General features: G+C 51.9%; 1 protein-coding gene and 1 non-coding gene across 8 annotated transcripts in view; one reads left to right on the top strand and one right to left on the bottom strand.

Annotated features, from left to right (window-relative positions):
• ARMC8 (armadillo repeat containing 8) overlaps nucleotides 1–22,194 on the bottom strand; it is a 1,620,024-nt gene that overhangs the window by 695,477 nt on the left and 902,353 nt on the right. The gene's annotated exons all lie outside the window — the stretch shown is intronic.
• LOC138490642 (U1 spliceosomal RNA) lies at nucleotides 21,837–21,998 on the top strand. The gene has a single exon (XR_011275575.1). It is a non-coding gene; the product is annotated as a U1 spliceosomal RNA (small nuclear RNA).

Genomic DNA, 22,194 nt, shown 5'->3' with positions numbered 1-22,194 from the left:
ATTCAAGAATCGCTAGCATCTGCTTCCCGAAGGAAGCCCATTCCTCCGGTGTCGCTTACATGGTGGGATAAGTGACCCGCCGACAGGCGGAGTCCTCAGAAGAGGACGGGGAAGGCGACCGATGCCGGCGCTTCCAGGAATGCCTCGAAGAGGCGGAGGAGTGGCGAGACCGACTCCTGGAAGGAGACCCACTGGACTTCCGACGATGACACGGAGAGTCGCCTCTCGAGTCATCCGTCGAAAGCCCCGTAGACCTCGACTTCCGGGGCTTAGACACTCGACCTACCGACAGCTTCTTCTTGCGTTCCCGCAAGGCCTTGGCCGTGAGCAACTGGCAGTCGACACAGTCGTCCGTATCGTGGGCCTCCCCCGAGGCACCAGAGGCAGGCGTCGTGCGAGTCCGTGACCGACATCTTGGACCCTCAGTCCCCGCATTTCTTGAAGCCCGGAGGCGGGGTTGAAGACGAAGTAGACATCGCCACGAACAGGTCTTCACAAAAACCAAACAGGTTCAACGAACCGAGAAGCAAACGGCAAACTCCAAAGAGTCGAGGCGTACCGAGATTCACGAAGCGAACACGTTCACGAAAAAACAGAACTGAGGCTATGGGCGTCGGTGGCCTGCTCGACCTCCTCCTCCGTTATGTCCCCCTCTAGGACCTCCCTCTCTAATTCTGTAAGTCGAGGGAGAGGATGATCCTCTAGGTATTTCTACAGCTCATCCGGGGACCCTCCCTCCTGTTTGGCATATAGTTGTTGGTAAAACCCTCCAGAGGACTGTATTATATGCTCAGTTTTGGTTTGGATATTACCTCTCCCTTTAATACCCTTAACCCGTCTGTCCGCGCTGTTCCCCCTCAGCCTATGCGCCAGAAGGGTTACCACTCTATCTCCCTTTTCGTAATATCTCTGCTTGGCACATCTCATTTTTTTAACCACTTCACCAATTAGGACTGTATGCAGAGCTTGCCTCTTTTCTCTCATTTCCCCCAGGAGGGTTGCCCGATCTATGCCTCCCTTAGTAAGCTGTATTCTCAGGGCTCACAAATCTCCCCACAGCCCAGGTTCAATTAGGGCCCTTTCCCTCTTTCTCCTAGAGCCCTCTGCTATGAGGAGGCCATGGAAGGTGGCCTTGGCCGCCTCCCAGACCATGACTATCGGTGTTTCTCACGTGTCATTCGTTATAAAGTAAGCCTCAATTTCCTATCGCAGCAATTCCCTGAATACCTGGTCTCTCAGGATAGTGTCATTACAACGCCATCTGTTTGACCTTGTTGCTTCCTGTAGCCGCCAGTCCATGACAAGTAAATCATGGTCCGACCAGGTGACGGACTCAACCGATGGGTCGCTTATCACCCCTCCTCCCTCCTCTGATACCAATAATAGGTTGATTCTAGTATACGTTTGGTGTGGGGGAGAGAAGAATGTATACCCCCAGGAGCTTGATGACACTTTCACCAGATATCCACCCAATAGTACTCCTGCAGAAGATTCCCCATAACGAGGTTCTCCTTCGTGGGTTCCTTTGTCCCCACCGCTTTAGCGGACCACCAGTCTAGCTGGGGATCCGTGATGAGATTAAAGTCTCCGCCAAGAATCATTGCCCCCTCCGCCCATTCGTCCATGACCTGGAATACCCTATGGATGAATTTGACCTGGCCGGTGTTGGGCACATATATGGTGGCCAGGGTAATCCGCCTCATCTGAGAAAGCCCCTTTATACCAAGAAATCTGCCCCAAAACACCTTTTCGTCTCCACATCTATAAAATGCATTGATTTACCCAAGAGAATGCCCACTCCCTCCTTTTTGGAAGATTTATGTGAGGCCCAAAAATTCCTGCCAATTTCCTTCCCCTTTATCGTCTACTCCGCCCCGCGCCTATAGTGTGTTTCCTGCAAGAAGAGAACGAGGAGTTTCTGCTTTTGAAACATATCTTGTGAGGGAGCGCTTATTTTGAGAGTTCAGGCCCTTTACATTGAGCTTGCCGACTCGACCTTCAACCATGGTCGTCGTTACTCATGCCCTTTAAGATGACAGTGTGATCCCCCGGGTCCGTATCCTCCCGTAGCTCGTTGTCCCATGACGTGTTGTACCCCTTACCTAGTGCCCTTCGCCCTCCTCCCTATACCTCCCCCCTTTCCCATCCAACAAGGCGCTCGTCTCCTTCACCCAACTCACGTCGGAGTTAGTTGACAAACCGCCAGGGTTGCTACACTGGCCCCGGGAATTTCGCTAACAACAAAACTTGTCTCTCCTTCCGCTTCCACCAGGCCGAAGATCCGTAGGTTATTCCTCCTCTCGCAATTCTCCATGTCATCGACCCTTAGGCAGAGGTCCTCCTCGCGGCGCCGCATCTCCTTAAATCTAGCCTCCGCCTGTGCTTCTAAGAGGTCGGTGGAGGCTTGGTTGTTTTCGACCCCCTCGATTCGGTCCTCCAGTGTTGAAACCTTTGTGGTGAGGTCGGTCAGTTTAGCCCCCATATCGGACCGCATCCCTCTTATTTCGTCCAAGATTGTTTGAATACTGCCCTGGATGGCATGCAGGTCTGGGGCTGGGGTGGGGGAGGGACCAGTCTCCATCTCTGGGTGATCTGGTGTGAATTGGTATTTGGCTAGATTTTCCTTCCAACGCATGTGGCACTATTCCCCCCCCCGGCGCTCTCGGCTTCCTCACTTGTTTCGTGGTTTCTCCCCACCACCAGGGTCTATTCTACCACTGCCGCCGCGGGCTGTCCTCCCCGATGTGTGGCTGGCGCTCCTCTGCGTGCACCCCAGGGGGGTCGGGATCGACACCTCTCCTCGGACCTTATTGTTGCCGTGTTGCTGTTCACAGTCTTTTCAGCTCTCAGTGGATCTTAACCACTGGTGTCTTGGGCTCAGGCAGGTTCCCTGGGGGCTGATTAGGTGCTTTTTCAAAGTCCTCACTGTAGGTTCCAAGGGGTCTTGTAGTTCGAAAGCCAAGATTCTCTGACCCTGTAGGCACCTTATCGTTTTTTATTTACCCCTGCACCTGCCCCATGTATTGAAGGGGGGGCAATATTGCCTGGGGGTTGCCTGTAGTCCACCTCCTGGCCCTGATGGCGCCTCCGTAATATGTCCCGGCGGGGGAGGAGATGGGAGTCCCCCCCAGGCCCCCACCCTTTTGTATACTTAGGTGGGCAATCCAACACCCGTGGCTCCAATGAGTGGAAGGGGGGCCCCCGGGTGCGCCCCCGCGACGGCCCAAGCTGATGGTGGGGCCCAGCAAGGGGGACCAAAGCGCGCCAAGATGGTGCTAGTTGGCATCCACCTGGTCCCCCCGCAGTTCAGCTCCAGGAGGGGGGAGCGGTCCGAACGCCCACCCGCTCCGACCCGGGAAACAAGGGGGGCCTCACCTGGGAGGGAGCGGGGTCCCGTGGGGTGTTGCTGCCTGTGTCTCCTACGGCATTGCAGCCTGAAAGGGCCCGGGCGCGCTCCCGCGTTGGCCCGGGCCGGTGCTTCAAAGTACCCGCTGGGGACGGGGGAGCGCAAAAGACTGGCGCCGCTCCCGCTAGTTGGAGGGCCACGGGGCACCTCTCCTCATCATCCACTGTAGCGGCAGACAATACGGGCCGCAGGTGGGGGGCCCGCCCGAGGCTAGAAGGGCTCCTGTGCGGAGATGTCCCGAGGGATCCGCTTGTACCTCGCAAGCGGCTCCGGCTGGGTGCCGGGCTCCTCCTTTCTCGGGCCGATGAGAAGCCCAGAGGCTGAATCTTCCGCTGGTGCCAATGGGTGGAGAGGGGGAGTCTCGCCGCGTACCACGGGCTATCTCGGGACTGGCGGGGCCTCCAATCACCAAAGAAGGACTGGTGGGCTCCTTACGGGTTCAGACACCCGAATCTCGCAGTCTGCTGGGTTCTGGGGATCTATTTCAGCATGTCTCCGCTGTTTTCCTGGGGCTACACAGGGAGCTGTAGGATCAGGCTGCCATCTTGCCTGCGCCCCCTGGTGGCCTCCCTTCGTATAAATCTTAGCATCAACATTTATCAATACTATAGCCCTATAAGATGTTCAATCCTCTGGGCCTTTGTTAGGCTTGAGAATAGGGGTAAGTCTAGCCTCTTCCATGGATGGGGTTATTTTGCCTGTGGACCTGAATGTGTTGAAGAGAAATGTGAGGTGCGGAATTAGTGCTGTTGCAAACGTATTGTAAAAGGCCGCAGTGTAGCCATCTGGGCCCCGGGCCTTGTTTGACGGCAGGTTACCAATTACCCTCCTCACTTCATCCTCCGTGATCTCCCCGTTAAGGATTTCCCTTGCCTCCCTTCCAATTTTTTGTAACTGTACCTTTTCTAGAACCTCCACTTGTAGGTGGGGTTGGGAGTTCTGCAATGCATACAGGGATTCATAAAACTCTGCCAAAGTTTCCTGAATGTCCCCCGACTGCGTGACCCGCTCCCCTGACCCTGTTTTTAGGACTGTGATCATGTTCTTTGACCTCGTCCCCCTCAATCGTGCTAGAAGGGCATCTGCCTTATTTGCCTTGGCGTAATACTTTTGGCGGACGGTGAGTGGTGCCCCTTTGGGGTTTTTTGCCCGGAGGACTTCTAGTTGCCCTAGAGCCCTTCTGTATTCCCTCATAGAGGCCCTAGTTGGGGTTGTGCCCACCTTCTGTCTCGCTACCTCCACCTCTGTCTCCAGCTGCGTCTCCAGCTCCTTCAACTGCTTTTCCCTCTGTGCCCTTGCTGCCATCAACTCCCCCCTGAGTGTGGCCTTGAAGGTGTCCCATCTCGTGTCTTCCGTTGTGTCCCCTCTCTTGTTATACGCGAAGAAGCTCTTTATGTTCCCTTCCATTTCCTCTCTAATAGTTGGGTCCCTGAGTTGGAACTTTGGGTATTTCCATCCTCACAACCCTCTTTCCTTTCGCCCTAGATTTGGATGAATACAGTCTTGTGGTCCGCTATCCCAATGAGGCATGTCTTCACTTCCTGAATCTGACCCATCAGACCCACGGAGACCCACACATAGTCGATCCTTGGTTGAGACCCATGGACCCCCGATAGGAAAGTGCAACCCTCTTCATCCCCCTTCAGCTCCCGCCAAACATCCCGCAGCCCAGCCCTTCCGATCCTATCCCTTAGTTCTGCTGACATCACTGCTCCCCCAGTCCTCGCTGGGCCCCCCGATCTATCCCGCTCACGATCCCAAGCTATGTTGAGGTCCCCATCAGGATTATTTGTCCCCCTGCTTTTTCTTCCAGAGTCCCCATTACGCGCCTCAGAAACTGCTCCTGACCCGAATTTAGAGCGTACACTACTGCCATGGTATAGGGGAGGCCCTGGTGCATCCCCTTGACGATGATATACCTTCCATCCTTGTCCCGTATGGTTTCAATGACTCTAAAGTCCACTGTTTTTTTGTTGGCTAGGGCCATTCCCCCCCCCTTTTTGTCCTTCCCGGAGGCATGCAATATCTGGTTGAACCCCACAGATTTAACCGCCCTTGGTCCTTGAGCATGAGGTGTGTTTCCCCAAGCCCCACGACGTCCGGCCCCTCTTTTCTCATGAATTGTTCTAGTTTTTTCCTCTTAAGAGGGGTGTTAAGCTCCCTTACGTTATGTATTGGTATTACCCAAATTGTTCGTTTACAATTGTTCGAATGAACAATTGACCGAATTTAAAGGGTCACAATTGACCTTATATATGGGATACATTACTCACCGCAGCTTCCACTAGATGTCGGCCTATGCACAGCATGTGATCTAAGCAGATTCCACAAGCCTCAGAAATATATATATAGGGTTTTTTGGAGGTTGCGGGGGGTTTACCCCCGCATATATGTCACAATTGACCTTCACAATTCGGTCAATTGTGAAAAGGTCAATTTTCATTCGAACAGTTGTAATACGAACAATTCGTATACAACCTATGTATTACCCACTTGAATGGTTATCAGTCCTGTCTCGTCCCTGGCCTACTATTGGTCCCCGGTCTCTCCCTTCTTCATGCCGTTGTTTCTTACCTCTTCTTCCTTGACCCTCCCCTTTGCTCTCCCCTTGTGCCGACCCTTACCCCTTCCCAGCCTGAAGCACCCCCTTGGCCCCCGCCCCACCTTTTCTCTCCCTCCCTGTCTGGGTTCTCGACCCTCTCCACTCTCTCCCTCCCCGTCGGTTCTCACCACCCTTTCCGATTCCAAGAGGTTATCGCCCCCCCCTCCTGCTCTGTTTTCTCACCCTTTCGTCCACCACCCCTTTATATAATGCCTGTTCAGGACTCCCCCCCCCTGCCCGATGCTCTCTTCTCCTCTCGGTTTGATTTATCTCCTCCTTCCCTATGTGGAGGGTCGCATAGCATCGCCCTTCTCCTCCTTTTTTCTCTGACCGTGGACCACTCCCAGGGTTTCAGCCTTGTTCCGTTAGTTCCCTTCTAGTGCTCTCCCGGACCTTTCCTCCCTTTGTTCCTGATCTAGGTCGATGTGCAGCAGGTCTGTGCCTTCCTGCAGGGTGGTTATGCGTCTTTGTCCCCCTGTCCACTCGAACAGGAGCCCGAAGGGAAATGTCAATTTGTATTTTATCCACTTTTCCTTAAGTGCTGCCACGACTGGGCCCATCTGGCGCTGTTTAGTCAGCGTGCTGCTAGCCAAGTCCTGGTAGAGTTACACTTGTTGGTCCGGGTACTTGATTGGTTCCTATTGTCTTTCTGCCCTCAGCACTGCTTCCTTTTGTGCATATCTTGTAAAGGCTGCAAGCACATCCCTTGGTCTGGCCTTCGTGTCTCTATTGAGGCGTCCCACTCTGTGGACTCTGTCTAATTCTACCCTACTCGGATCTGCTTCTCCTATGATGTCCGCGAAGATGCACTGAATGAACCCTTTCAAATCCTTGTCTTGCACTGTTTGCGGTAGCAGTTTCAGTCTTACATTAACCCTCCGAGACCTGTTCTTCATGTACAAGTTTCGGGTCGCTGCGTCCAGTTTCTCAAAGGCCTCACGGTTCACTTTCGTGTCTTCGTCCACTTCCTGTAAGTCCCTCTCAAGTATGTCTGTTCTCTCTCCTAGCTGGCTCAGTTCCTGTTTGACCTCCCCCCAAGTCCACGTTGAGGTCCGTTCGTAGCAGCTGAAATTTTTCCTGGAACGTTTTGGCTAGGTTAAATTGCAGGGATAGCATTTCGCTGTTGAAGTACTGGCGCGATATCGACGCCGTTGGGTCCGTCTCCTCTGACATATTACCGCCTGCCGCTACCTCCTGGGTATCTCTGAGCTCTTCGCAGGGTTCCCTGGCCGTCCACATCGTCGGTAGCGTTCCGCGCGTGCCTCCTTGCATGGGCGCCCCTCTGTTAGCTTTGTTTTTGTTTGACATATTGGAGTAATTGGAGTGCCTGAAATGCCCCTCTGTTGGTGGGTGTAGCGTATTGGTGCTCTTACCTCTCCCGGTATTCTGTTAAGCCCGAGGGTTGTTCCACCTCCAGGGAGGGTCACGCGGTTGCTCCTTCCTTCCTGCTCAGGCCTTCCAAGTGGCTCCTTTTTTCTACACCCTTCGACTCCACCTTTCCCTTTGCTTCCTTCGGTCCAACTCAGACCTGCAGCTTTATGAAGGTGATTTCTGGCTTTGCATGATGGCCGATCACTCTGACCCTTCTCTACATCTCCTTCACTCCAGCTGGGTTCTCGGGTGATGATGTCCGACCCTCTGAGGCACGTTGCGCCTTTCCCTCCTCCTGCTCAGTGGTGTTGGGGCAGTTCTCCACCTGGTTGGATCACGGGGGGGGGGAGCTGTCTGCCCCTACCTCTTGAGTGTCCTCCTGTGCCTGTGTTGCTGGGGCCGCCTCGGCCATGGTCCCTTTATCTCCCACAGGTGCGCCCCTGTCCACTGCAGCTGGCTCAGCGCCAGTTGTCTGCGCCCGTAGTGCCCCCGCCACCCCCTGATACTCCTCTCCGCTCACCTGTGATTGGGCCTTTCCTCCCGGGGGCCTGCTTTCCATTGGAGGTGCCCCTTTGATCTGGAGCTGTGGGCGATCTCCCTGGCTAGGCAGTGGGCCTCTCTGCCCAGTGTTGGAGTCTGCAGAAGGGTGTGACCCGACCTTGGGTCCTCCCCGTTGTTAGCGTAGCCGATAAGGGGTTCCAACACTTCCCTTCTGGTTCGCTCTGTGCCTTTAGAGTTGCTTCTTACCGTGCTGTCTACACCCACAAGGTCCTGTGGTACATGCCACTCCTGGCACGCAGTCTTCCGGGGGGGCCCGGGTGGTGCTCCCTATGCTTTTGAGGGCTGCGGCTGCCTTTTCCCACCAAATGGGGTGCCCCTCTCTACTCCCACTTCGCCCCAGGGTCCCAGGCGGTGGGGGTCTGGCACTGCCGCAGGCGAGTCACCCGGGTCCCTGCGCCAATGCTCCTCACCTGGGCCTTCGTGTCGCCTTTTCGCTCCTCTCCGCTGTCTGTCAGTGCGGGTCCCGGCGGCAGGCTACCCGTTCCTCGCCTCGAGCTCCACTTTGCCTTACTGCTCTTTGTGATGCCTGCGGCCGCCGCGGCAGACCCTCTCTGGTCTCCGGGTCCCTCCGTTTGGGGCCTCTGCCGACTGGGGTGCTCTCCCTTCCTTGCCCAGTGCGCCAAAGATCTGCTGTTGCTGTAGGTTGCGCGCCCGGGTTCCTGCGCTTCTATTCCTCCCCTGGGCCCTCACCTCTCTGCTGCCAGTTAGTGTGGGCCCTGTCGGGGAGGTGCTCATTGCTCGTCTCCCGCTCAGCTTCGCCTTGTCGCCCCTCCTTAAGCGCAGCTGCTGCTGCGGCGGACCCTTTCTAGTCTCTGAGTCCCTCTGCTCAATAGTGTTCTCGGAGGGGCGGGGGGGCAAGGCCCGCTGCTATCTTCTCAGCCAGGGGGTGGGTTGGAGTGCATTCTCCCGAGTCCTTGGCCGGGGTTTCTCCTCTCCCACAGTGGAGCCTTAGTACGGGGGCCCCTGTCACCTCTCCAAATTCTCCCTGCTCCAGGTATCTTCTCTGCTATCCTCCCGCTTCTTATCAGAGCAGGAGCAACTGCTTCGGGGTGTTGACGATGACAGAGGTTGCAAGGAGGTTACGGGAGCACCACCGGCACGTCTACCTGGTGTCGGCGGCCATCTTAGAATCGAGCGTCAGCATCTTTAGCCCAACAGTGTCGGATGGTACACTCTTGTGGTGTGGCGATGGGTGCCATTTACCGGGTGTGCTCTGCCCATTGTCCTCTGGCATTGAGCAACAGTGTTCACTGTTCCTGTGGCCAAGGGCTGGTGGATATATTGTAAAGGAGAGTGGCCCCCTCCACACAGTGTGCCCCAATAGCGTGCTGAACCACCAAGGACTCTATCCTGGGCACTGCCTAGACTACTCTTCCCTTCAGTCCACAGATGCAACGAAAGTTGAGCGGGACGTGGGACTGTTGGTACTGTGGGAATGGGTCCTCGACCCAATTCGCTGCTGGCCCCCGGTAACTGGTCTGTTCCTTCTGGAGGGCTATTTGGCAGGTCCACTCCCTTCTGAGCCCACGGTGCCGCAAGAGTTGCTAAGTTCAGACAGGCTGGGGCCTGTGTTGTTAGGGTGGGGAGCCTCATACTGTTTAGGTTGCAAGGACAAGTCCTGTGGTGCCCTTGAGAGCCAGCCTCCACTCGTCACTTTGCCGCCACCTGTCCGCGCTCACCCCCATCGGTGGGTCGGCTGCGGCCGGCACACACAGCACTCCGGGCTCACTTGTTGCATCCGCTGTCAGATGCAGGCATCCTGGGTCTTCTCAGCCGGTCAGCTGTCTCCCCAGCACCCCTGCCTTTGGTCTGCTGCTGGGAGAGGCAGCCTCATCTAAGACAGGCCAGGGCCCAGCATATAATCTATGCCGTATGTGGTGTCCACACCACATGGGCACAGGCACGGCTTGCCACACGGTCAGGCCTGTGTCAACCAAATTAGCGCTCACGGACACACCCGGGCTCATCCACGTTTCAGGGACACTGTCGGTGCAGCAGGTCAGCAATTATCAGTCTTAGTTGGCTGGATGCTTGTGCCATGCCATGTTGTTAGGGCTGTTTTGGAGACGGAGCTCCGACACTCACACCTTGATAGTGCCGGTCGCCTTCTTGGAACCAGTTGAACCAACGTTTGCACCTCGCCTTGCTGTTGTAGAGTCAGTTGAGGGGACCACTTGACGTGCTCAATGTAGACATCGGAACAGCTGGATTGAAACAGATCAGGAAGAGGTTCATTTTCATCTTCTTCCCTATCAGAAGCCACAGCAGGGCTCTCATTTCAACTATTGGGATCAAAGCCTTCAATCTATTTAGATGTAACACTTTAGGAGATTCTTTGGGCCTCCCCAGGTTCACTAAATAGTTTATCTGTAGGTTTTCCATTGTACATTTGATTTAATTTTATCGACTCAAAGTGATTCCTGTTCTTCTTTATGGTACTGAACTTGGTCACCTACATAAAAAGGAGAACTGGGGAAAGATAGAAAGTATTGCATGGAAAAGGGCTTTGTGCCTGCCAGATTGCCTTCCTTTAGTAGCGGCTCAGATAACAGGTAGGGCTGCTATAGTGGAAAATGTTATCCTTATTTAGTTTTTATCTCCATTCCCAAATTCGATCCTAGAACATCCGAGTGCACCTATAACAAGAAATGTTCCGGGCCCCGTTATCAAACATGAGCATTGCAGTGAGGAAAATGGTAACCAGCAGGCATATGTTGGAAGGTATGTTAAGACAAAATCCAGTACTGGTGAAAAAGATCCTGTTCAGAGCGGATTCAATTGAGAATTAGGGAACTGAGGAGCTCAAGACTGTATAATAGCCTTTCAAAGTGGGATAAGGCTTTGGGCAAAATTCCAGCATATCTTCAAGAATGTCCAAACCACTATTGAAGAGATCAGTATTTACACCTGAGACTAAAGCTGTTGAATACAGATGAAATTATAGCATTTCGGTTAGATGAAACTAGTCTAAATAATATCTGTGGCGTATGCAAGTGTTGAGGCTGTTTAAACTAGAAAACATCTGTTTGTTGATTGTCCGGCACTAGCTAACACTTGACATCTATTATTTGTGGGCTATGTTCATGATGAAAGAATATTAAATGAGGAGGACTTTTGGGACAGAGTTCCTAGTGGCCAGGAGATACTGCTTGCTGTTGCAGCACTGATATTTCGGGGTACAATTTTTGTACTTGTTTGAAGGTGATAATAGCAAGTCATTTTGCTCTTATTAAAAAGGTTTTACTCAATATGGATTTCTTCCTTCTTAGCTTTGAATTTTTAGTCTGAAATATTCTCACCTGTATTTTTCTGTATGGGCTTTTGATGCGACTGCATTAAAGCATTTTTAATTGTATCCTCTTATAAGGCTTTTATCCATTTGTATACACTATTATGTTTTACAATATTGTGTAATAGAAAAAATGCATTAAGAATATAGCTAACTTGGGGTGCTGTTGAGCCGCCGGCACATGCAGAGGTGAGCTTCTGGTGCTCTGCCGGAGCTGCTTATATCCTGCAAATCGACCCTAGTGGCAGGGTGGCTCTCCAACCGATTTTGTAACTAGCACCAGGGTGAGAGCCAATTATGTAGCTTATTTTTTTGTGTTTAAATCTTTTTTTGTTGATTGCTTATTTAGTTCTTAGCACAATTCATTCATATTGGGCATTTTCTATACATTATTTCTTAACACAGTTCATTCAAATTGTCATTGACAAGTACACATTGATTGCTCATAGATTTGATTTGATTACACATTGTACTCATATGCGCTTTCGTTCAGCGTTATTGGCCTCTATTTACTTGTCATAGAGGTATGTTCCCAGATACTAGTATGTTAAGAATAAATTAAATGGTCTTAACACCTCTATTAATGTATCATAGGGGTGCCTTCAATAATATGAAAAGATTATCCTCTAATCCTCGACACGTGTTTCCCCGCTGAGTGTAAAAGCGGTTCTTCAGGAGGATATTGTCACCACCAGATCTGTGCATGTCTTTGTTTGGGATAAGGATAGTATGTGCCGTTAGGCAAATAATCCTCTCAGAGTAAGATTGAATTCCTGTGAGTTTTGGGTTTCCTTTTTTCTCACTAAGGCGTCCGCAGCATGAAAAAAACCTGAAGAAAATCAGTGCAGCGAAGCCTGCATGCAAGCGGACTCCGCGCAGCATGATCCTGTCGCCCACCATCTTGGCCTGCAGCGTGACAGGGATCATCAGCACTGCACATCAAAGAGCCGGGGACCCACTGATCCGACCACCAACGGAGGAAAAACCCAGCCCGACACCCCGGTACAAAGCGCGGGGCGGGGGCGTCGCCTGACTTCCCATGCAGCCTTAGGGAACACGCACTGCAGCGGTGCACTGCCCTTAGGGGTGTGGAGTGCCTCAGGGCCTGAGGGAGGGACAGGCACCGAGGGTTCCGGTGAAGCGGCAACCCTCGGTCTTCACCCCGCCCTGCTAAATACCAGTGGAGCAACCGGCACCTCGGCACAGACGAAGTGGAGGTGGAGATACTACGAGGCCCACCCGGCTGCCAAATATAAACACAGCAGTGATTGAGAACGAGCGGGGACGCGCCTAGCAATGAAACCGAAAGTCGGAAGAGACAGAAAAAGAGGGATGGCCCGGCACTGCGGCAGTGAGGCCTCTATACTACAGTAAGGCGGGGGTATGACTGTGGGCCCTCCCCCCATACCAGGGAGGCAGACAGACCTGACAGAGAGGGGGAGGAGGAATTATTTTTTGTAATTCTTGTTAACGTGCCTTAGACAAAACAAACAGTCCAAAGAAAGTGCAGGAAACTGGAAAAAGAAGGGAAAGCTCTAAGAGGACGTGAAAAGAAAGGTCTTAAGCTTCTTTTTGAAATCAACCAGTGAGATGGCAAGCTTGAGATGCAAAGGGGGGGCTGGGGCGTGGCCTGGCAGCCATGGAGTAGGCTGCATCTTCACCAGGTTCCATGATCCGTCTACAGATCCCGGAGAGCGCGAGCTGCCTACCACCGACAGCTGACATCAAAACAGCATCACGAGTGCACGAAAGCGCCTGGAACAATACGTGTGTGTTCGTAAGCTGAAAGGCAAATGCGTTTACCAGATTTGTAACTTTGTTGCAGGCTCACGGCTGACAAAGTTCGGGACTAAAAAGGCAAGATGGCGGCGAGGCCATAACAAAGGGACCCGTGAGTTTGGGAGCACATACAGCGAAGTGTGTGGCTGGAAGAAGAGCAGCAGTCAATAGAGAACAAGGACGTGCGCTGCGGGAGCATGGCATATACGCCTCTGCACCGCCCGGTGTAAGGTGGGAGACGGCAGGCGCGAGCCCTGAGTCGTGCAGAGATTGCCAGCACGAAGACACTGCAGGCGCTTGGGCGCGCATGGGAGAGCTGCTGCCCGGACCTCTGCGAGCACCAGGGATGCGGGTGTGCCTCTGCGAAAGCAGAGAAGCGAGGAGGGAGAAACCGGGGCCCGCGCAGGAGGAGCGGACTGAAATGCTGTGACGCCCGCAGGCACAGCAGAGTGTGGGGGCCGGCAGTGCGGGTGCTGTTAGGGAGAATTCTCTCTTTAGGCTGAATTGCCTAACCTAGTGAGCCCACCAGCAGCTTTGCTGGATTTCTGGAGTTTGTTTTTTTCTCCTGCCAAGAGTGAGATCTTTTTCTCCCACTCTTGGACATGATTTATGGTGTTCCTTTGACTGTTAATGTGTTTTATGGGCTATGGGGTCCTTTACTCCATAGGGTCTCATGTGTTTTTACTATGCGTGTTACACAGCACCCTCCGTGCAGTAAGAGAGGGGTGTCATAGTGACCCCCCACCATAGACTCCATACCATGCGACTGACTACTGTCTCCCAGGGCATGTAAAGACACCATTGGCTTTACTAGTCCCAAATTATTAACAGAAACCAGTACAAACCATCATATTGTGGACGTACTGGTCGGGGCAATTCGATTGCCCCGAGGTCTGTTAGTCGAGGGGGCACGTCTCCGTCCCCCCCTGATCGAGTTTTGGCTGGTGGCAGTGGATACTACTTTTTATATTCATCCGCGAATATTTCCCTATGGGATTTTCCCATTGTTCGAGACTACCAACTTTAATTATTTAATTCTCATAGCCTCGAACATACCGCCGGTTTATTTAATTATTAATTCGCCGGTTGGTATTTTTTGCCAGGACTCGATTCTAAAATGGCGTTTGTGTTCGCTTCTGTGACTCCAACCCAAGTCGAGCCCTTTGTTCCACTTTTTGGCGGGCTTCTCCATAGAAGCCTCTAAAAGTGGTGCCACTCTGTCTGGGTACCACAGGGGGTGTGGGAGGGAGTTTAGGCACCCTGGACTGAGTTACCTTGGTAACTCAAGTCGCACTCGTGTGATTGGCCCAAGTGGTGAGCCGGCCAGCTCACCACTTAGCATGTTTGATTGACAGCTAGGCTGAGTGAATGGCGGTATGCTGCATAAAAGCAGGGCTTTGGGGACTGGAACTTCAGAAGTCGCCACAGGACCTGAGAATCCGACGAGGGAGAAGCTGAGCCGACCTACCACGATGACACCACCGGTGGAGCCCTGCGGAACCGACTCACCACTTCCCGACGACAGAGAAGATCTCCCGGCTGGAGAGGCTTCTTCCCCTGACTGGTGGGCACAACCAGTTTACCTTCTTCTCTTCGCACCCCAGACCGGTCTGTGGTCGAATTGCCCGTGCCAAGCACCCCAGCAGCCGGATAGCCACTTACCACTGGACTGTGAACCAACAGACCGCTCCTTGTACCTGAGAAACTCTGCAGCTGGTTTCTTCCCTGGCAGTGCAACGGACTCCTGTCTTCCTCCCAGACGAGATCCTCTCTTCCCCGGACGAAGCACCGACTTCCATCCGCTGCCAGGAACAACTGCCCCCGCTGGAGTATTCTCACCACTTTAAGGTACCGTGTCCGCCAGGCCTCCCTTTCTAAAGACTGCTACAAGGTAATAATAACCCCTTAACCTTCTGGACTGGGCTGGCCGCCTTGACCCTCTAACTGGTCCCTTTCTTTGGTCCAACTCCTTTTTGAACCGTTACTAGACTTTTGTGCACTGCAACCGTGTGACCTTGGACACATTTCGTTTTGATCCTCTTAAAGCGGGTCCGGCCTACTGACTCTGAATTCACGGTGTTACTTTGCCTTCCTCTCTTATTGTGTTCGTGAAAAAGTGTTGGGATCTGTTTCAATTGATTCTATGCTTTTCTCTCCCTTTTTTAAACAAATTATTAGAGTGCCATCTACGTTAAGCGCTCACTGCTGTCTGAAAATAAGTGGGGCTTTACTTAAGACTTGTCTAATATTCTTTTAAGGGAGTGTATATCTTTTAGTGACCGTGTTTTTGAATTGCTTACTATTAGAGCCTGTGTGTTTTTTCTAGATGTGGTTTTAAATAAATAATTATATCTCTTTTACACCAAGCCCTGGTCAGTGTTTACTTGTTCTACTGTGTTCATTTGACCTATTGTGAATACTCTGTATACTGCCTAACTCTTCTTGAGGGAAGTCTGACTGCTCAGCCACAGCTACCAAGTGAATCTGTGTGGTACAGACTGCTACCAAGTGGGTTTACTGCCAAACACCTGTAGCCCTAGATCTTTTGCAGTGGTCCCAGAGGGAACTGCACAGGTTTCTGCCTAACACGTGTGGACACTACAGGACGCACGGCTGGTCGCGGCAAAACATAAGCCGTGGCAAGCGAGAGGTGCCCGACATGGGATAAATGAGCAGCAATGGGGAGAATGGAAATATGTGTGAGACCGGTGCGGTCACTGAATACTCATACTGCCCAATGGCCTAATCCGACCGGGGCAAACACGGGCAAAAAACATTGCTGGCTGCTGACTGCAGTCGGAGGAGGAGCGCTCGATTGGAGGACTGGTCCGGAGGCACAGAACTGGGGGTGGGGACAGTAAATACTGTAAAGAGGGGACATTTGTTGTGGACAAAAGCCAGAAGGGCATACCAATGCAGCAACAACCACAGCACGGAGATAAAACTGGGTAAGACTGCCACGCGGGAGCATAAGCCCTAGCCTCACAGGCGAGAGGCGTATAGCAGGTGGAGACAACCACCCCCGAAGAGGAGAGACCTCGGGACAGGATTTCTGTGGAACAATGACCGGGAAGGGCGGCAAAGCCAAGAACTAACAGCCCACGATGGACATTTTTGCAAAGGCACAGCAAACCCCTATAACCCTAGTACAAGGGACAGCAAGCATGCCCACGGAGAGAGGCGTCCCCCGTGAGGACAGTGCCATTCTAACAGCCATAGCAGATCTGAACACCAAGTAGGGTACAACAATGGCGGACATGAGAACGGCAGTTGAGAATAAAATAGATGCTGTGGGGATCGAAGAGAACTTGTTGAGACAGGACGTGAGGGCCCTGGTGGAGAGGACAAGCAAATTAGAAAGCACAGTGAAGGTCAACACGGACACTGGGGTGAACAGCGCCAAAGAGGTCCAATATTGAAACAGCAGGTGGCTAACCGGGAGAGCCGAGCAGGAGGCGGCGGAAGGCCGGGCGAGGCGCAACAACGTCAGAGAGAGAATACTCTCAACTATGCAGCCCCCGCACAACATATATACCAGACCAGACTATGTGTTTGTCACACAGGAACAAGCGGCAGAAATTACGCAGGCAGAGTACAAGGCGAGAGTCCTCTCAAACCACTCGCCGCTGGTAATTGTGTGGCAATTCAGGCCTCAGAGATCAAGGATACCAAGGTATCGGTTGAGAGCAAAGGCTCTGAAAGATAATGTGTATAAAGAGGGTATGAGGGAGGAAATAATCAGCTTTTTCGAAATAAATAGAGGCAGCGTCCAGGCAGAGGGCACGCTCTGGGAAGCGTTCAAAGTGGTGGTAAGGGGGATAGCCATAGCGAAGTCCAAAGGGTTGCAGTGTGGGATTGTACCCGAACTACAGGCAATGGAAGCGGAGAAAGAAAAAATAGCAGAAAGGGGAGGGAATACTGCAGAGGAGGCGGAGGTAGTACTTGGGTTGCAACAAAAATGTGCGAGATGCTGGGAGAGATTGTCAAACCTAAACTATAGGAGGTATATTGAGAGACAACATGCAGGGGGGGACACACCCGGAAGAGTGCTAGCATGGCTATATAAAAATGAGACCCCTAGACCCACCATCAGAACGATCGACAGGATGGATGGGAGCTTGGCAGACACTCAGGAAGAGGTTAACCAGGAATTTGTAGAATATTATAGGACGCTGTATGAAGACCAAGTGGGAAGCAGTAGCCAGGAAATGAAGGAAACGTTGGAAGATATCGGGTTGCCGCAGATCAGTGCAGAAGAAAGGGAAGAACTAGACTCCCTGATCACCCTGGAGGAACTGGAGGAGGCGCTGCGGCAACTACCTACCAGTAAGACCCCGGGGAACGACGGGTTACCAGGGAAATTCTATAAAACATACAGAAAAGAGGTTCTCCCCCCGCTCTTCGAGATGTTGAACGAAGCGTACAAGACTGGAAAATTGCCAGCGTCCTTGAGCGAGGCGGTTATAATACCACTTCCCAAACCTAATAAGGCAGCAAACGACTGTGGCTCGTATAGGCCCCTTTCAATGTTAAACCAGGATAGCAAAATATTAACGGCAGTCCTGGCAGGCAGATTGAAGAGGGTCATAGACAAGTTAATACACCCTGACCAGGCAGGGTATGTTCCCAACAGGAACATATCGCATAATCTCAGGCGTCTTCATCAAATCATAGAGTACACAAAGGGGGATGAAGGGGAGATGGCGGTGGTATCGCTGGACGCGATAAAGGCGGTTGACTCGGTCAGATGGCCCTGGCTGCTAGCGGCACTGAGCGGATACGGCATGGGGCCGGGATACCTTCAGTGGGCCAAGCTCATATATAGCGCGCCTTTGGCCAGGGTCAAAACAGGGGCAACTAAGCAGAGGCACTAGGCAGGGACGCCCGTGGTCCGATATGCTGTATATTCTGGCGTTAGAGACCTTGGCAATATACCTGAGGCAGCAATATGATGTGATAGGTATTCCTTTGGGAGGGGAGCTGCATTTAATCTCCCTGTACGCGGACGATATGCTGTTGTACCTACGATACCCGGAGGAGAACCTCCAATATATACTGGAGGTGATGGAACCATTTGCGGGGCTCTCTGGCAGAGCGGTGAACCCTGGTAAGTCCTGTGTGTTCCCATTAGGCAGGTATAGGGGGGTCCCCGCGGAACGGCTACCGATCCTGCAGATACCGTGCGAGGTTAACACCTTCAGATATCTGGGAATAAACATATACCATACGGCAGAAGCAGAACGTGAACATAACACGAAGATGGTGGTTAAGAAAATGGAGAACAGCATGAAGTTTTGGGTAAGGCTCCCTTTGGCAATGATGGGACGAGGGGCAATGCTTAAGATGGTCGTATTGCCCAGGTTGTTGCATTGCTTTGTGAATATCCTGTACTTGATTCCCAGAGGGTTTTTTGCGAACAGTGTATGCAGGGTATTCCTATAGCACGGGACAAGGCACAGAGTGGCCCTATGGAAGCTACAAAACCCATATGAGAAGGGGGGCATTAAACTACCGAACTTTGAGGCATACTATACAGCCAGTCAACTGCTATTTGTAGCTAAATGGCTCTCAGACGAGCCGACTTCAGAACACAGGCTGTTTCAAAGGGATAGCGCCCCAATTTTCCTAAAGGAAATTATCTGGTTACCCAAGCAGGAAATGGGGAAGCGCCCGGCGATGATGAAGCTCGGGTGGGAGGTATGGCAGAAGGCCTGTCAGCTAATGGAGAACCTGGCCCCATGCTCCCCGCAGATCCCGCTGGCTGTTGTGGCAGTTAAGGACAAGCAGTTGAGACAGGCCATTAGGAGGCACTGGGAAACGGTCAGAGAATCAATAATGGGGGATGTATGGCAGGAGGGGATTATACGGGACTTTGAAGAACTGGTGGGGGACACAGGGCTGCATGCGGGCCAGTATATTGCGTATCATGGGATGGTGCGGCGGATTGAAGAGACCTGGTCAGAGATCACACTGGCAGAGGAGAAGGACACCACCATAGATATGATATATGATATAGCGGAAGGAGGGCACGAAACATCTAGATCATGGTTGTCCAACATACGGCACGCGGGCCACAATGCGGCCCGCCAAGCCATTTTATGTGGCCCGCGAGGCCGTATGTTGGACAACTCGAGTAAAAAAAAAAAACAATTCTTTTTTTTTGTGTTGGCACAATATTCTTTAATGGCAGCACAGATAAGTATCAAACAACAGGTTACTGTTATACGAACACTTGCACATCAACTAATGCACAAAATGTGCCAAGTGCCACTCGTCTTTACAGTCACAACCATGAACTACATCATCTTTGATGCAGCCCCGAAGAGAGCAAGGGACAACTGAGTGCACATGACCATTGGGTGATTACCCCCACAGTTGGAACATTCATGTTTGAAGCGACAGAGGCTTCCCCTCCCACATTCGTTTTTATCATAGGGCCAGCAGAAGCCTCTTTTTGGTACCCTCATCCCAGGTGGCACAATCCCAGGTTGCTCAATGGTCTTGATAAGAGTCGGATCTGGCTTGGACATTTTCAGCCACAGGTGGGAATGTATCACTTTCCAGCTCAGGTCTGGGTGAAATTCCTTCAATCTATGGAACTGTTCATCATAGTATCGCCACCCTCCCAATGGCGATTGGTCGTGGGCCTTGCGAATGGTTTCACCAAAGTCAAAAAAGCCCTTCATCTTTTCAGGTGCATCCTCAAGCAAGATGCCACCCATAATGGCAAAGCCTCTCTGCCAACGCACCAATGTCCTGCATTGGGCATCCTTCAAATCTATGCCACCCTTTGGAAGCAGAGTGAACATATCAATGAACCGCACAGCTGAAACAGTGTCCCTGAGCTCTTTGGGAATATGGGCTGCCAATGGCGCAGATGAGAAAAATCCATATGTTGAACTGGTGGGGGGAGATTTTTTTTTTAAATGTGCCGGTGCGCAAAACTGTAACTTCCTCGGTTGACCACATGGGGTCAACAGAGGTAGTTACAGTCCAAAGCCACAAAGCGTTTATTTATTTATGCAATGTCTGTCGGATATCCGACAAACCTTGCAGAAATAAATAAATTTGTCAAGATGATCTTGGGACTTGATGATGGAGGAAGGAGAGACTAATTTGTATCACGGCATAGTGGGGGTTACCTCTGGAATACCGTTAATTTTCAGTGAGCGTGGGTCCATACAATTGTCCAGTACTCCCACAAACTATGAACAATGGGATTAATATAGTAGCAATTACTTTGCATTTAAATATCCCATTTCAGGCAAGTAGTACCCACCATGCAAGAGAGGAACGGGCTCCGGTCCAGAATGCCCGTTCCTCTCTTGCATGGTGCTCCGAGGGGCAAAAGCGGAGCTGAGATGAAGGGAGGAGGTGGCCAGGTGAGGAGAAGAGACTGCTGACCAGGGCGAAGGATTATGTTGACAGGTGCTGTGCAGGAGTTCCTCTTGGCGTGGGCAGCACAGCGGATTCCTGAACCCCTGATTAGCCGTGGGCCGCTGCTCAGAGGGCCATTGTGCGGAGTTACTTTCAAGGTTTGTCATCTCTGGACATATGTTTAGCAGGGGTTGCGGCGGCACAGCCGGTCTGCCCCAAAAATCGTTCTTTTGAATTGCGAATGTCACCAAAGATGAACCTTTATCAGCTGAGAAACTTAACCTCTGCATTGCTTTTTTTCCTCGTCTCGAGACAAAGAAGAACAGCGGGAGCTCAGTTACGTTTACCTCTAATCACAGTGCGGATTGATGAAAATGTCCATGCATTATACCAAGTAAATTGGACATTATAGATGTGGCCAGTGGGGTATCAAAGCATAGCGAATACCATATGTACAGCACTATATGTTACCCTAGTAGTGCCCCAATAACACACTGCAACCTGCAAATAGGCCTCAGTGGACTACCTGCCAAGGTTTCTGGAAGTTGCTTATGATCTTGATCTGTGATCTATGATATGATCTGATAGGTTGTTTATAAGGCGCTTAATACCCATGCAGCAGTGATCCCAATAATAAAAGTGAAACAGGCAAGCCCAACATGTGTAACTTATTTTCACTCTTTTGGTAGCGCAGTCTGAGGGCAGCCTATACCCTTCAGGAGAAGTGTGAGCTGATACAGTTGCAATACAAAAAACAATAGTACTATGTTCCCAAAATACCTTAGTTCTTGTCTTTAGGATCTCAGCAGAGCCAGGCTGTTCAGCATCAGACCAGAAGCATGGGTGCCTTTGGGCTGGGCTGGGGTCAAGTCGGAGAGCAGCAGCGATGGGCCCCAAGGATGCAGTTCTGTTTGGCAGTGGTGCTGATTTGTGGGTAGAAAACGCTGGGAACAGTAGGCCGTGCCAAGTGGATGGCACTGGAAGACTCAGTGACACAACACAGCATATGGTTACGGCAAAGATGTCAAAGCTTCAGCATTGTCATTGAGCAGAACTCTGAGATTCAGGGGTGGTGGAGCATCGAGGTCCAGGATGATTATGATGGTGTCAATGGGGCCAGCGCTGAGCAGCTCTGCTCAGGAGGGCCATGGGTTTGTGTGGGGCCGACAGGCCAGTGGGCAGACTACAACAGGCCTGCTCGAGCCATTCTGCTATTTATACAAATCTCGGGCTGAGCAGGGCCTCATGGGAGAAAGGAACTGCGCTACAATCTGCTCTTCTGCTGGGCTCTGCCTGCCAGAGCTTCCCCCTGCACGTGGGACAGGCAGCTCTGCAGACGCTCAGAGCTTGCAGGGGGTGGGGGGTTGGGGCTGGGTCAGGACCTGCCTTCTCACCCTCGCTTAGCGGGGCTTCCCAGAACTGACCAACCCCTGCCCTCTTGCATGCAACTCATACTTAGCTGGCAGGGGAGAATCTGATCTCAAGGGCAGATCTCCCAGGGTGAGGCTTACCCATTGCACATCGGATTTGCTGACCCCTGCTATGTCCACAAATGTGGGATACACGACTACATTATTTCTGGTCGTGGGGGACTGCATTTGCGCTCTCCCCCCGATTTATTGGTGAAAGAAAGAAAAGGTAAAGTGTGCACAAGGCCTGCTAGGTTGCATATTTTAAGATTGTGCTCACATTGCGTTTCTTCAATTAGGTTCACCTTTGGGTGATCGCTTTTCCACATTTTATCTGTTGAATTAAATTATGCTTCTTTCATCACCACAGAAGTAATGTGTATTACAGAGATAAGCTGCC

Source organism: Ambystoma mexicanum, chromosome 9 (assembly GCF_040938575.1).
Source record: "Ambystoma mexicanum isolate Mex_15411 chromosome 9, UKY_AmexF1_1, whole genome shotgun sequence".
Lineage (NCBI taxonomy): Eukaryota > Metazoa > Chordata > Amphibia > Caudata > Ambystomatidae > Ambystoma > Ambystoma mexicanum.
This window is presented reverse-complemented; position numbering and strand designations above follow the sequence as displayed.